At 34.4% G+C, this 6213-nt stretch overlaps 1 pseudogene; it reads right to left on the bottom strand.

The window, feature by feature from the left end:
* Positions 1–4596: 4596 nt before the first annotated feature.
* Positions 4597–5090, bottom strand: LOC138810111 (U1 small nuclear ribonucleoprotein C-like; annotated as a pseudogene).
* Positions 5091–6213: the final 1123 nt, after the last annotated feature.

The following is a 6213-nucleotide window of genomic DNA, read 5'->3' as shown; positions in this document are numbered from 1 at the left end:
TTTGGTCTCATGTATTTGTTATGAGAAATATATATTTCCTAGTTTAAGTAACATTTCCTAGTTTACTTATAATTATGGTATATAAAACATAGCTGCAAATGGGCATCTGCTTTGATATTTAAACTTGAGAAAAATCCAAGCACATTATTATCATGAAGCATTTTAATGAAAGCAGATGTTTAGATCAGAGCAAGATGTTATTAGCATTCATCAGAGAATTATTGAAAATAGGATTGGGGTATTATGTGGCAAATGCAGAATTTCTTTTTCTGTCTCCTTTATACAAATACAGCAATGATTATAAATGACTCAAGAAATCTCTTTGGATTTAGTTGAGTACACTTTTTAGAAAAAGGAAATAGAGGTATTTTTCAAATTACTAGTTATTCTTACAATAATAAATCATTTCTTTAAAATACTTTTGATTATATGGAATATGAAAATGTCAGTTCAAGATAAATATTGCTGGATTGCTATATACCTGAGCTGCCCTTTAAATGTCTAATACCCTGATCCATATTCAGGGTTTTTAAACCTGAGTCTTCCTGCTGTGATGAAAGAGCCATCTCTTCCTATGTTAATTTCATTGGATATACAGAATATCATTATGGCATAGCTGTTGGGGAAGCTTAAATTCAGAAACTCTCTAAGCTTACAAGTAATATTTAAAAGTTATTTTGTGTAGTGATATTTTTATTTTTATTTAGATGTCTATTTTAACATTACCTAAATGTAGTACAAAAAAATCTTAGCTTTCTTATTATCAGAGCATTTTATTTAAAAAAAAAAAAGTAGATCTGAGAGAAGCAGAGTGTATCATCATTGGATGCTAAAATGGTCATATACTTTGATATATTAAAGTTATATGAGGTCAATAATTGAGATAAATGTCTGAAAGTATTTTAAAATTAATTATTAGTAAGATTAATGAGTTGTGGTGTGCAAAAGATCATTTGGGGAACTTTCATAATTTTTCAGAAAAGAAACCATGAACCTATCAGTCAATATAGGGGAAGAACTTTAAACTATTGATAACACCTTACTGGTCTAGGTTGAGCCATTAATTAGAAGCTCTTTGGAGAATGAAGCAGTATTCACTAGAGTTTACATGAATAAATCAGCCCAATCTAAAATTATAGATACGTTGACACAGCAGACTATTTAGTTATTGATTAATAGTATTCTATCAACTTAGAGATAAGGCACTGGGATCATGCTATATAAGATGTAATCTTTGAATTTTCCTCTACAATATTTTTATTATCAGCACAAAGAGGATATATATGTGAAATATATTCGTATATTTATTTATATCTGTTCTCCAGTTTTCTTTTCTTCTGCTTTCCTTTTTCTTCCCTTTTCATTTCATTTCTTTCTTTCTTTTTCTTCCTCCCTCCCTCCCTCCCTTCCATGCTCTTTTCCTTCCTTCCTCCTTTCCTTCCTACCCCCCTTTTCTCTTTCTTTTGTGTGCCAGTCTTAAGGCTTAAATACCTGGCCTGCACACTGTCTTTGAGGGTTTTTTTTTGTTGTTGTTGTTGTTGTTTTTCCAATCAAGGCTAGCACACCTCCACTTCTGGATGTTTAGGTGCTTAATTGGAGATAAGAGTCTTACACACTTTCCTTGCAAGCCAGGTTGGTGTTGAATGTAGACTTGAGCCACCCTGCCCTCAAGTTCCATTTCTTATTGATCCAATTCTTAGGAAAATTTTATCTGAACTAAAATGTTTCCCTAACCATAATGATATGGGAATTATAATGCTCTGTTATTATCTTTTTATCTCTCATTTTTAATTGTTTTATCTACTTTTATTTCATTATGTTTTCTCTTTCTTTTGATCAATTTTGGCAAGGAAGTACCTATATTTTATATCTTTTTTCCCCCAAAGAAGCAACTTTAGGCTTGTGATCTTAGAATACCTTTGGTTTTCTTACTTCATTCCCTTTGTGAAATAATCATTCTCTGTATACGTGACAACTTAATGTGTTAGGTGAAGACCAGAGTATGAAAAAAAAATGTTAAATTTACAAATCCAAATTTAATGAATCTTAAATAACTAATTTTATCTATTTTTCCTATTTCCTTGAAGTTGTGTTGTTTTCTTCCTAGTATTTCATTGTATTTATGGTTTATATTTATTTCCAGTATTTCAGTGTGTTTGTGTAAAATATATTCCATTCTTGGAATATTCTTAAAAATACATTTTTATGAGAGTAAGAGGAAACAGATCTTTGTTAAATAATCTACTACTAAAGCACTAGGTTTGGCTAATAGATGTCCTAGACTTCCCTTCTGGCTTTAGAATATGCTTCTAGTTTCTCAACTTTAGATTCATTATTTATTATCAAAGCTTGTGAAGGTAAAGCATTCTTTTCTGTTACTGTTAAAATTACCTTACATTTCCTTTCACAGATAATCTTCTTATATAAAAGTATATTTTTCCTTTGTTTTTTACTCCAAAAATTATCAGTCCAATTATTCAAAAATTATAGCTAGAAGACAGTGCATATATTTCTTTTTTTTTTGAATAAATGAGAGGATTTAATTGCTAAGTTTTATGGTCTGTCATAGAGAAACAATCAAATTAGTAGAAATTATCAAATAATAGAAAATCAGAATAAAAATTATTTACATAGCTTAAGTAGGACAGTGCATATATTTCTTGAAATAGTAGAATATTTGAGCATCTGAAACAAAAGAATTTTTTAGACATCGATATACATTTTTCATAGTTTATACTCTCTTTTACTTTTACAATTCGTTTTACAATTTTCTATCCTGCCAATGTACCTTTTCCAGAATCTCTAAATGCTTGTTTTTAAATTGAACTTAATATAATACTTAATCAATCTGTTTCCAGGCTTGGTAACATCATTGTATTTATTTATCTAGTAGTGAGATCAGGGCCAAGTTTATAGGGAAAAGAAATAATTACCCTGTCATACCACATGGACTTTTTTTCTCTCTTCACTGATCTCAAACATACAGACAAGAAATGACTTCAATCTTATTTGAACCCTTATCTCATTTTGCAACACCTCGTGAAATTCTACCAATTAAAAACTATTTGATATACTATCTTTCCAAAAGCATAAGATTCCCCAATGGTGGATATGTACATGGATTTATTTTATAAAGTATCTTGGGTTCATTGGAGAGTTAGAGTATGGCTTTTAAGAGGAAAGAAATTGAGAGAAAAGCCTAGCTCAATATTTTCAGGAAACTTGGGTGTAGGTAATATACAGCATTTCAGATTAGAAATGAATTTGACAGTACCTCCCTTTTCCTGCTCCATCAGAGAATTTAATGAATCTATGAACAATTTGCAAGCTGAATGCTCTATGTTAATGGCTTGACACATTATCAGGTCAAAGAAGCAGAAGAGGGAGAAGGACTTTAGTCATGGATAAAGTCTATTTTGATTAAGGTAGGTTAAGTAGGAGTATGTTTGGAACTAATAGTCTTAATCGGTACATAGTATATTTCGATCAGTAGCTGCTCAACTAATAAATAAATACATGCTTAGAAAGGGTGAAGTGTCAATAGTTGAAGTAAATTGAGACAAGGCAATTTTCTGTGTGACAGAAAATTGGACAAAGTATGTGGTATAGACAACTCAGAGTAAAAACCAATCATGTTGAAGTGGTTGTGGTTATGGATATACACAATACATGAATAAGTAACTACAGTTTTTCCTGATTTCTTAACTTCATTTGTTATTTCATCTTTATTTTCATAACTGAGAGCCAAGAATTGATTACATATCATTGGAGTTGCCCCTGTGTTTTGCTGAAAGCAGAAGCACTGCAGGTCCTTTCAAACTAATGCTTGAAATCACTGCTGCATTTCTTCCTTATGCATGGAAATTACCTCTGGAAAGTAGGTTTTGCCTGATCACCTGAAATGAGCACATCTGAGAATCTCGGGAAAGATAGAGAGACTTTTCCCAGATCTGCCCTATGTTCTGTGGTCTCATGCTTCTGGTGTATAAAGGCCATTCGAAGGATCAATCTAACTCTCCCCTTCATGAGATGGACCTATCATATGTAAAATCTATGTTAGTAAACATCTGGATTTAAATATTCATTAAAATATACGTCATTCCTTTCCCAAAAACTTATTGGAAAAGCTTATATCATTTGAGTTATCTCTTTAAATACCATTTCTTAGATAAGGGAAAACGAATGGGTTCCCGGTATTTCATTTGAAATCTCCATTTGGCCAAGACAAGTTATGGCCATTACATAACTATACTTTGACTTAATGGGCCATATATTCTCACTGTACAAACTTTGCCTAGGGAATAAGCCAAGTCTTTTATAAATTGCATTATCTTCTGTGGACCACCAGGGTATGATTAGGTTTAGTTTTTTTTTTTTTTTAACTAAAAGAGCTCACATTTTAATTTTCACATTTCACAATACAAATGAAATCTGTTCTTTCGGTCCCACTTCTCTCCTCCAAATCTATTCTCTTGATAAAAGGAAGCAAGTCTTCCTTGTCATGCTGTTGGAAAACATCCAGTGTCACCAATGATCTCCTGGTGAAGTTGAGCAAATAATTTACAACTGATAACCCCCCCCCCCCACCCTTTATTCTTATCTGTCTGGTCTAGTCATTCCTGGCCGAGTAGCACCATCATGGGACAAGCAGGAGGCCCCATCATTGGAGGCCCAGGCATCATTGGCATGTGACCTCCCACGGGTGGCCTCATTCCAGGAGCAGGTCCCACAGGCATCATCATTGGCATCATGGGAGGGCCTCCCATGTGGGGAGCTCCCATGTGGGCATCATTCCAGGGCAAGGAGGACCCGGGAGACTGGGAGGAGGTGGGATCACTGCCCCGGCAGGAGGAGGAGAGAATGGAGTGGGAGGTATCTTTCCTCGTTGAAATGCAGCCCTTGTCTTGTCAATCAGGCTCTGAGGCTGCTCTTCCATCCATTTCTCATAGTAGTCTTTTACGTTCTCTTTGTGTCTCCTACCACTGCAGTGTGTCTTTCTCACAGACGGAGAGTCATGGGTGAGGTATGAGTCGCAGTAGTCACAATAAAACTTGGGCATGTTGCTGTGTGGGCCGTTGCCTCCGTGCTGCGCCGCCAGGATACAACGTAAAAACCCACGATTAGGTTTAGTAAAGTGGCCATCTGCACAGTGGATCTAAACCTATACTCCATATTCTGGTTCAGAAAAAAAATTGTAAGTGCACTTTTTAAAAAATCACAGAAAACAATTACAATTTGGTTAAATTGCTTCATCTGAACTAGTTTATACATCCCCAGTGAAGTTCAAAGCTCTAAAGCATTTTCCATGTTTCCCAGACTCATTACAACACAGAGAAAGAAAATTTTTATTCCCAAATGTGCTTTGACATTTAAAAATTAGAAGATATATTGCTCTTCAGGTTTATCTCATGCTCCGATCGCTGACATTTTTGAAAACATGATCTCCTGTTTCATCTTCACTAAGCAATTATTACAAACTATAATAAAAATATCTTATTTTCTAGCATATTAAATGTTGATTAACCTCTTAAGGGTGAACTTACATTAACCTAGATCAAAAGAAGCATGTAAATTATATTAATTTCTAGTGAGAAATGCAACTCCCAAGGGCACTACACATTTGTGTCCTCTGATAAATGCATTTGATCTTTATAGGTCAACTTGGTGATGGCCTGGAATAAGAGTTGAGAAGGGAGATGGCTAAGTGACTGAAATGTCTAATGGAAGCAGGTAATGACATTTGGGTGAATTTGTGTCCTCAATTGGGAAAGAATGACACTGGGGCTGTGAAGCTGTAAGCAGAGCATATTTGTTCTTGGGCAGGTCTTGAATGGACAGTGTCTCTATTTGCTGGTTTCCTTTCTAACATAGGCTTTACCAGTTTGATGCATTCTTCTTGTTAGATAAGTTTCAGTAGGTGGGAGTCTAACCTTACTAGGGAGGGAAGTGAAGAAAGACTTTTAGGAAAAACAGTAGCCACTACCCTCTCCATGCCGCCTCCCTCATGCTCCCTACTTCAGGGACAATTCTGCTCACAGCTGATGGTTGGTTGGATACTAGTCAAATCTCTAGATCCTGCTATTGAAATTCCTTTGGGATTACCAACTTTTTATTGAGTTGAATTATCATTCCACATGCTGATAAATTACCCTTCTTGCCATTTACCCTCATAATTCATTATCACACTATTTTCAGTATTATATTAGTTGCTTA

This window comes from Dipodomys merriami, unplaced genomic scaffold (assembly GCF_024711535.1).
Source record: "Dipodomys merriami isolate MVZ:Mamm:240054 unplaced genomic scaffold, mDipMer1.0.p SCAF_5, whole genome shotgun sequence".
NCBI classification, from domain to species: Eukaryota; Metazoa; Chordata; class Mammalia; order Rodentia; family Heteromyidae; genus Dipodomys; species Dipodomys merriami.
The sequence above is the reverse complement of the archived record's forward strand: the minus strand, read 5'-3'. Positions and strand labels throughout refer to the sequence as shown.